The 9,393-nt window shown below is 44.2% G+C and overlaps 3 protein-coding genes across 3 annotated transcripts in view; 1 reads left to right on the forward strand and 2 right to left on the reverse strand.

The window, feature by feature from the left end:
* The window catches only part of LOC140422253 (uncharacterized), a 227,500-nt gene that overhangs the window by 153,583 nt on the left and 64,524 nt on the right, over nt 1-9,393 (reverse strand). The gene's annotated exons all lie outside the window — the stretch shown is intronic.
* Nucleotides 1-9,393, forward strand: part of LOC140422254 (uncharacterized) — a 218,947-nt gene that overhangs the window by 81,934 nt on the left and 127,620 nt on the right. The window lies entirely within an intron of this gene.
* The window catches only part of LOC140418015 (uncharacterized), a 111,619-nt gene that overhangs the window by 54,073 nt on the left and 48,153 nt on the right, over nt 1-9,393 (reverse strand). The gene's annotated exons all lie outside the window — the stretch shown is intronic.

The raw sequence follows: 9,393 nt of genomic DNA on the forward strand, positions 1-9,393 counted from the left end.
CCACTCAGTGGAGAGACGCTTAAATCAAGCGAGGCCTTTAGATTGGGGGTCCTTCCCGTTGATGGGATGGATATTGGCCTTAATTGTATCCAGATTCGCCCATGGGTATAGACCGGTTCCCGTAACAGCCTCCCCGAACAGGCGCTGGAATGTGGCGACTCGGGGCTTTTCACAGTAACTTCATTTGAAGCCTACTTGTGACAATAAGTGATTTTCATTTCATGTAGTTACATTGTATACCTTGTGTTGCCTTATTATGTATTTTTTAAAATTCCCTTTTCTTCCTACGTACTTAATGATCTGTTGAGCTGTTCACAGAAAAATACTTTTCACTGTACCTCGGTACACGTGACAATAAACAAATCCAATCCAATCCAATTTGACCCATAGCTCCGTCTCCTGCCTGTCATTGACATGAGAAATAGACACAGAAATGTGCCCGAGGTTCAAATGGGAAGTTAAAACTTGTGTCTCAAAATCAACACTTCAACATTTGTCAGTCAAACATCTTATTTATACTGGGGGTTTTATTGTTAGATTTAGGCACTGGAGGCAAAGGGTGGGGGTTTTAAAGGGTAACTTTCCCTTTCTAACTTTGTATTGTCTATAGCGTGAGCCATGGCTCAGTGGGCAACTCTCTCACCTCTGAGTCAGAAGGTTGTGGGATCAAATCCCAGTCAGGGACCTGTGGACAAAAATCAGTTCCAATATTCCTCGGCCCAGCACTGAAGGAGTCTGCACTGTGAGAACAGCTTTCTTTCAAATACGATGTTAAACTGAGGCCCTGTCTGCCCCTCTCAGGTGGAACAGTTCCCACAGCCACTATTTTGAAGAAGAGCAGGGGAGTTATCCCGGGTGTCCTGGTCAATATTTTTCCCTCAATCAACATCACTAAAAACAGATCATCTGCTCATTATGACATTGCTGTGTGTGGGATCTTGTGTGTAAATTGGCTGCTGCGTTTCCTACACTACAACAGTGACTACACTTCAAAAGTACTTCATTGACTGTAAAACACTTTGGGACGTCCTGTGGTTGTGAAAGGTGCTATAGAAATCCAAGTTTTTAAATTGAAGGTTTATGTTACCTGATGTTGTTATCTGGAACTTAATTTATTTCATCCACCCCCAACTTACCATTTAAAAAATTCACTTTGGTTCAGACAATACTTTAATCAATTCAGACAAAGGCAGAATTCTCTGGATAGTAAATTTAAAAATAAGTTTATTAAATGAAAAAGGTTTACTGAATAACTTTAAGACATTGACTTTTGCAACTTCATGTGGGTGATCAGTCTGTAGAAGCGTAACCCTCTCTGGCTCCTTCTTTGACAGTAATTCTTGTGGAATTCAACCTCTGGAGTCTGGCTCCTTCTTTGACAGTAATTTCCTTGGAACACGGCCTTGGGATCTTCAGTACTTGGCCAGCAAGGAAAACCTTCAGAACCTCGACTTTTATTCCCAAAGTGACCATTATCTCACGTCAGAGTTGGGTCTGATGTAACATGATAATTGGTCAATTTGGTCACTAGATTAATTTAATTGGATCCCCAATTACTGACACCTTCTCTCATTATCTTAGACCGGAATACAATAGAACTGTTTCTTACTATCCCTTCATCTGATTCTATACAATCCCTTATTCAGACAGTTTCAAATGTTAAGGCTAATCAGAGCTTGAAGGTCTCACTTGTCAGTACATTTATCCTCATTGCACTTTCTTCATACACAGCAAGTAACCTTTGACATTTTTTACAGCAAATGAGACTCAGGGCACGATCTAATGGCCACGATGCGCAAGGTGTGAATCCAAAGTGCGCCAGTTAGATCGCAGGAGAGTCCAAAATTGGGCACCAAGTGCCAATCGGTTTCATAAGCACCGGCATCGAATGAAGCATACAGGGTGAAGTGTTAATGAGGTCAGTCCACAAGATGGTCATTTAGGAGTCTGGGAACAGCGGGGGAAAAGTTGTTTTAGAGTCTGTTCGTGCGTGTTCTCGGACTACTGTATCTCCTGCCCGATTTAGCTGAGAATAATGGGGCCTGCGTACCAGTTGGGAAACTGCCATGGGCGTTGCACTAATAGAGACAGGAAGGTGCTGGAGGACTGACTGGGAAATGGGCCTCCAACCAATTGTTATATCGGTCACTCAGAGCTAAAGAGAAACTTGTCCCATTAAATACATATACAGGGAAGAGGCTGCAATGAAATCTGTCCCTTTTAACCTGCACAAAAACAGGAGGCTCAGATTCACAGGCTGCAGGAGGAGTCCATTCAGCCCATCGTGCCCCTGCTATCTCTTTGAAAGGTCTCTCTGATTCATCCAACTGCTCTGCTCTTTCCCCACAGCCCTGCAAATTCTTCCCTTTCGAGTATTTACTCTTTGGAAAGATACTATTGAATCTGCTTTCAGGCAGATCAGAACAACTTGCTGTGTCAAAAAATAAAATAAAATCTCATCTCCCCCTCTGGCTCCTTTGCCAATTACCTCAGAGGGACTCACTTTCTGTTGAAGAGCCTGTCAATCCCTTTCACCCACTGTCCCGAAAGTGCATCAATCTAATCATGAAGAGTCCAGATCAAATACTTTTCCTGATACAAGTTTATTAATGAAACCGAACATGGTTTAAAAAAAACAGAAAATGACTTGAGGATCAAAGACAACCAGAGTAAAAGGATGTTCACAATGTTCTGGACCCAAATGGTTTCTCTTTGGCTCCTCTGTTCCCTGTTCCTGTGACGTCCGCTTTGGGCACCGGGGCACATTCAGCCTGTTTGGGGATCGATGAGTATGGAAGCTTTACGTGTTTAGGTTTGGTGATGTCAGTACATTGTAGTCACTAGAAAGAGCGGTGATTCCATGGAGAATAGCTGGAGACAGCCATCAGTATCAGTTAGACATCACCTCATTAACACGTTTGTGTAATTAATAAATTGTACTGTACGTAAGCTGGGTGATTAAATGTCTTCAGTGGCATGTCTCTTTAAGTGTAAAATACTGTATTGTAGTTTAAGAATTTAAAAAACTGGTGTTAAGGTCAGGAAGGGGTCAGAGTACCAGCTATTCCAGAACACCCTGTTTGACACAAGTTTTAGTTCATCGTTAGAAGAGGCTCCAAGCTGATTGGCTCAATTTGTTGTGGGGAAGCTGGTAACACTTTTCCCATTGGTCAAGAGTCAGAAATATTTGATGAAAAAGTTGTTCGTTTTGATCAACAGCTGCACAGATTCGGGTTCAATGTCACAAAGTTACCTTCAAAAAGGTCCATTCTGGAGTTCATGCTGACTCTGTAGAACAATCCAGTCAGTCCCATTCACCCTCGATGTCCCCGTTCCCCTGCAAGTTTATTTCCTTCCAGGGCCCATCAATTTCATTTTGAAATTGGTCGTTACCTCCAATTCCTCCACCCTCATGGGCAGTGAGTTCCAGGTCATTACCACTCGCTGTGTAAAAATATTCTCCCTCACATCCCCCTGAAACACTTACCCAAAACCTGAAATCTGTGTCCCCCTCATCCTTGTCCCATCAGCGAATGGGAACAGCTTTTCTTTATCCACCTGACCTAAACCTGTCAGAACCTTGTCCACCTCTATCAAATCTCCCCTCATCCCCCTCTGTTCCAAGGTGAACTTCCCCAGCCTGACATTGACAATAAAGAATAAACAAACAGAATATGTTAATACCTGGGATCAGATGGGAATGTTTGATTGTCCTGGACAGAAAGGAAATAGAATAACTCACCTTGGGTGTAGTTAACTGGAATGTAACAATCTGGTGTCCACCTATATTCCAGTGAGATTCAGGGACTTGTAGATGAGATGAATAAGTTACCTTTTTCTTGATAATATTTTGATCATTTGCTTCTGAAACCTTAAAAGGAAAACCATGGGTGGGATTCTCTGTCCCGCTGCACCAGTTGTATATGCGCCGCCCCCGCCGGCAGCGGGATTGTCCGACCTGCCAGCCGACAAATGGGATTTCCCATTGTGGGCAACCCCACGCCGTTGGGAAATTCCCAGGTGTCAGTGCACTGCCGGTGCAATAGAGAATCCCGACAGTGGAGAATCCAGCCCCATGCTTAAAATCCGAGATGCTGCCGGACATATCAAGTGCATAACGAGAGATATAAGCTAAGCGATTGGGACAACAGTCCTGTGAAGTTTTGATAAGATTGTGTGACATGTTGAGGGACAACGATCTCAACCAGTGGAGAGACATGGTCACTGAACAAAGACACAAATATGACTGAATCTATGTCTGTTTAAGAGAGATGCTCTTGAATAAAAAGGGCGATCTGATAGTGTATAGAAAACTTGCACCTCGTTATCCCTGAACGCAGACTTTGTGTAAATGAAGATTGACCATTACACAGACTGAAACCTGCTCCTGTCTCCAACATCTGGGCGTAAAACATTTTATTTTCTTCCCCCATTCTGACCTTCAATTGGTCACTTGCAGCAACTGAACGGAAAGGAAGTGAATCCAGTCAGGTCGCAGACTCTGGAAAGGTTGGCCCAGGTCCCTCTCTCACTCAAAGACATTGACACCCTTTGCTCCCTCAGCTTGACACATTTATTTGTCTGGCTAAAAGGGTGGTCCGCTGCCTAATGTTCACAACTAAAAGGGTTGGTTTCCCCAGAGTTCTCCCTATGTCTACGCGGGTTTCCTCCGGGTGCTCTGGTTTCCTCCCACAAGTCCCGAAAGACGTACTGTCTGAAAATTTGGACATTCTGAATTCTCCCTCAGTGTACCCGAACAGGCACCAGAATGTGGCGACTAGGGACTTTTCACAATAATTTCATTGCAGTGTTAATGTAAGCCTACTTGTGACAATAAAGATGATGATTATTATTATTAGAATTGGCTAAAATTTAAAGGGACAGTAAATAAATGCTGGACAGAGATATGTCTAGTGTTTTACATGGTACAGATTAGATATAATCGTGAAAACAAATTACTGTGGATGCTGGAATCTTAAACAAAAACAGAAAATACTGGACAATCTCAGAAGGTCTGACAGCATCGGTGGAGAGAAAAGGGAACTAATGTTTCGAGTCTGGATGACGCTTTGTTACATTTAGAGAGAACTGGAAATGGGGTCAGATTTGTACTGTATTGGGGAGGGGTGGAATGGAGCAGTGTGGCTGGATAGGGGCCAGCAATAGGTGGAGATATAGACAAAGATGTTGAGAACAGAAGATAAAAGGAATGCAAATGGTGGTTATTAAGGCTAAGAAGGGCTGAAAGTGGTACATAAAAAGGTTAGAATGTGTGAATGGCAGAATAAAGGTGAGCAGTGTGTAAAGGGCAACTTGAAATAATTCGAATGGGGGGAGGGGAGGGGAATAATGGGGAGGGAAAAAACGATCAATGGAAGAAATGAAAACAAAAATAAATTGATAGATAAAAATGGGGTAAAGGTGGTGGAGAGTCTGAGGTTGTTGAACTCAATGTTAAGTCCAGAAGGGTGTAACATGCCTAATCGGAAGATGAGGTGCTGTTCCTCCAGTTTGCGCTGGGCTTCACCTGAACATTGCAGCAGGCCAAGGATGGACATGTGGACTGAGAGCAGGACGGTGAGTTGAAATGGCAAACGGCAGGAAGGTCTGGGAACTGCTTGCGGATGGACCGGAGGTGTTCTGCAAAGCCTGGAAAAATATATTAATTTTGCTTCTAGTTTCCACTGCTCTATCACCTCCACATGTCTTTCTCCAACACTTACCTTTCCACCCTTGACCTTTGGGCAGCACGGTAGCATTGTGGATAGCACAATTGCTTCACAGCTCCAGGGTCCCAGGTTCGATTCCGGCTTGGGTCACTGTCTGTGCGGAGTCTGCACATCCTCCCCGTGTGTGCGTGGGTTTCCTCCGGGTGCGCCGGTTTCCTCCCACAGTCCAAGGATGTGCAGGTTAGGTGGATTGGCCATGATAAATTGCCCTTAGTGTCCAAAATTGCCCTTCGTGTTGGGTGGGGTTACTGGGTTATGGGGATAGGGTGGCGGTGTTGACCTTGGGTAGGGTGCTCTTTCCAAGAGCCGGGGCAGACTCGATAGGCTGAATCACCTCCTTCTGCACTGTAAATTCTATGATTCTTTCTATTTCAATTTCTGAGATAGACTGTCCACTAATATCCATTACAAACCTACCGACTCCCACAGCTACATCGACTACAGCTCTTCACACCCCACATCCTGTAAGGACTCCATCCCATTCTCTCAGTTCCTTCGCCTCCGTCGCATCTGTTCCGATTATGTCACTTTCCAAAACGGTGCTGCTGACATGTCTTCATTCTTCCTTAACCGTAGCTTCCCACCCACTGTGGTCGCCGGGGCTGTCAACCGTGTCCGACCCATCTCCCACACCTCTGCCCTCCCCCTCGCTCCTCTCTCCCAGAACCAGGATAGAATCCCCACTGTCCTCATTTTTCACCCCGCCAGTCTCTGCATTGAAGAAATCATCCTCCGCCAGTTCTGCCAACTCCAGCATGACTCCACCACCAAACATATCTTCCCCTCACTCCCCCTGTCAGCATTTGGAATTCTCCCCCCCAGAGGACTGTGGATCCTCAGTCATCAAGTATTTTCAAATCAGAGATTGATAACATTTCAAGGGAGTGAAGATATCGAGGGATATGAGGGATAGTGTGGGAAAATTATGCTGAGGTAGATAGGCCAATGTTCCCTTTGGATGGTTGAGCAGGTTTGATGGGCCGAATGGAGATCCGATTTGTTATGGTCTCTGTGTCCAGGACAGGATGCAGTGAGCAGGGATCTGTCAATCAGCCTGAATCAGCACCTTCAGGAGAATTGGGAGGGTCAATATTAGATACAGCAAAGTGAGAATGGAGGGAGAGTGTGAGGGATGGAGATTTACAGATGTTGCGGAATGCAAGAGGAAAGAATGCTCCAGAGAAACTAGAATTGTCTGTTCTGAATTTCTATCCTGTACTGACAGTGATGTATTTTATAAATTGTTTTAACAGGAGATTCAAAGAGGAGGAATTACAGACAGAAATCTAATATATGTTCTCTGGATCTGACAGTCACTCAATTCCTTGGGACCTGAATATCATTGGCCTTCGAATCTAGAAGGAGAAATGTTTGCCTCATCTGTCAACTTCAAAAGATTTTAAAGATCAGTGTGACTGGAAAAACACCAAGTCACACACACCCAAGTGAGAATGTTCCAGAGCACTGACTGTGGAAAGAGCTTTAATCAGTTACACAGTGTGAAAAACCATTGTACTATTCACAGTGGGAAGAGACCATACACTTGTTCTGCGTGTGGACAAAGCCTCAACTGATTGTCCGAACTGGACAGACACGAGGAGACCCAAAACATGGAGAAACCGTGGAAATGTAAGGACTGTGGGAAGAGATTCACAGCACCGTCAGTGCTGGAAATTCATCAACGCATTCACACTGGGAAAAGGCCATTCACCTGCTCCCAGTGTGGCAAAGGATTCACTCAATTATCTGACCTGCAGAAACACCAGCGAGTTCACACTGGGGAGAGGCCATTCAGTGGTGAAAGGCACATCATCATGGTTGGACAGCTAACACAAAGCTCAACCAGAAACTATGGTTCTTCTTTCTACTGATTCCACTCCGACAAGGGGTCACAGCATCTCCAGCCCTCAGCTCTGTTACTGGGCTGTCATTGTCATGAACAACAGAGAGACAGCAAGTTGCCTGAGGCTTAAATGGGAAGTTGAAACTTGCGACTCAAGACCAACTGTGTAAGATTTCTGAAAAGATCAGTAACTTCAAAAGATAAATTCTAAACCCAATGAACAAACTAAAGAATCATAAGACAAAAACTTCAAGTTTATGAATTTTACTGCAACATACAAACTAGAAACAACAATGCCTTAACACTATTTTTATAAGGAACGTATCCCTTAAACTCTCAATAGAACATTGCCCTTTTACTCTTAACACAATCAAAAATCACACTCCATGGTTACATCATTGAAGTTGTCACTCAATTCTCCTGGAACTAGTCCAATGTGATTCTTTGTTCCTGTGTTTACTTCCATTCTATTCCTTTGCCTGACAGGCAAACCTTAACTCCAGAAGTGTATTTTGCAGTGATGGTGCTCCTGATGGTATTCAGGTCCTGATAAATAATAATAATAATCTTTATTGTCATAAGTAGGCTTACATTAACACAGCAATGACATTGCCGTGAAAAGCCCGAGTCGCCACATTCTGGCACCTGTTCGGGTACACTGAGGGAGAATTCAGAATGTCCAAATTACCTAACAGCACACCTTTCGGGACTTGTGGGAGGAAATCGGAGCACCCGGAGGGAACCCACGCAGACACGAGGAGAACGTGCAGACTTCACACTGTGACCCAAGCCGGGAATCGAACCTGGCACCCTGGAGCTGGGAAGCAACAGTGCTAACCACCGTGCCATCATGCTGCCCATAACCAAGTGACTCTTCCAAATTCTGAAGTCTGTTTTTCAGTAAATCATCATCTAATATCCTGTAAAACAAATGGAAATTAAGAACAGACAATTTTAGTGCCTATGAAATATTCATTCCTCTCTCATTTCTCAAAAGCTGTAAATCGCCATCCAACACACTCTCTCTCCATTCTCACTCTGCTGTATGTAATATTCACCCTACCAATTCTCTAAAGGTGCTGATTCAGTCTGACTGGCAGATCCATTCTCACTGCTTTCCTCCCTGTACAGAGGCCTGAAATTCTCCATGCAGGCTGCAAGACAGAAATATGTCTATATTACTGATCTCAAAATGTGTGCAACATACAGACGGGATTCACTTCCTTTCTCTTCAGTTGCTGCAAGTCACCAATGTCCCCTCAGAATGAGAAAATAAATGGAAAGATAAAGTAGACTTGGAGCGGCTGCTGCCTCTTGTGGGGCATTCGAGAACGAGAGGTAATAGTCTTCGGATAAGAGATAGCAAATTCAAAACAGAGTTGAGGAGAAACTGCTTCTCCCAAGGGCTGTGGAATTCACTACCCCAGCGCGTGGTGGAGCTGGGACAGTGAGTAAATTTAGGGAGGAGTTAGACAGATTTTTAATTGGTTGAAGGGTTATGGAGAACTCTCAGGACGGTGGAGTTAAGGCCAGGATGAGATCAGCGATGATCAAATGGCAGAGCAAACTCGATGGGCCAAATGGCCTAATTCTGCTCCTATATCTTATGAACTAATGAAAGGGGGAGACATTGATTTGTTCCCAGATGTTGCCCAGAGGAGGAAGTTTTAGTCTAAAACGCATTGTCCACCCTCCACATTGTGACATCACAAAGATGCTCGTCCTCTAGATCAGCCAATAGGAATAAACCCACTCCGCGGAGACGTCACTGCATTTGAGTGCACTTTTCCCCTCTCCCCTCCGCATCCTCGAGACAAGTTT

The sequence above is a fragment of the Scyliorhinus torazame genome, chromosome 5 (assembly GCF_047496885.1).
Source record: "Scyliorhinus torazame isolate Kashiwa2021f chromosome 5, sScyTor2.1, whole genome shotgun sequence".
Lineage (NCBI taxonomy): Eukaryota > Metazoa > Chordata > Chondrichthyes > Carcharhiniformes > Scyliorhinidae > Scyliorhinus > Scyliorhinus torazame.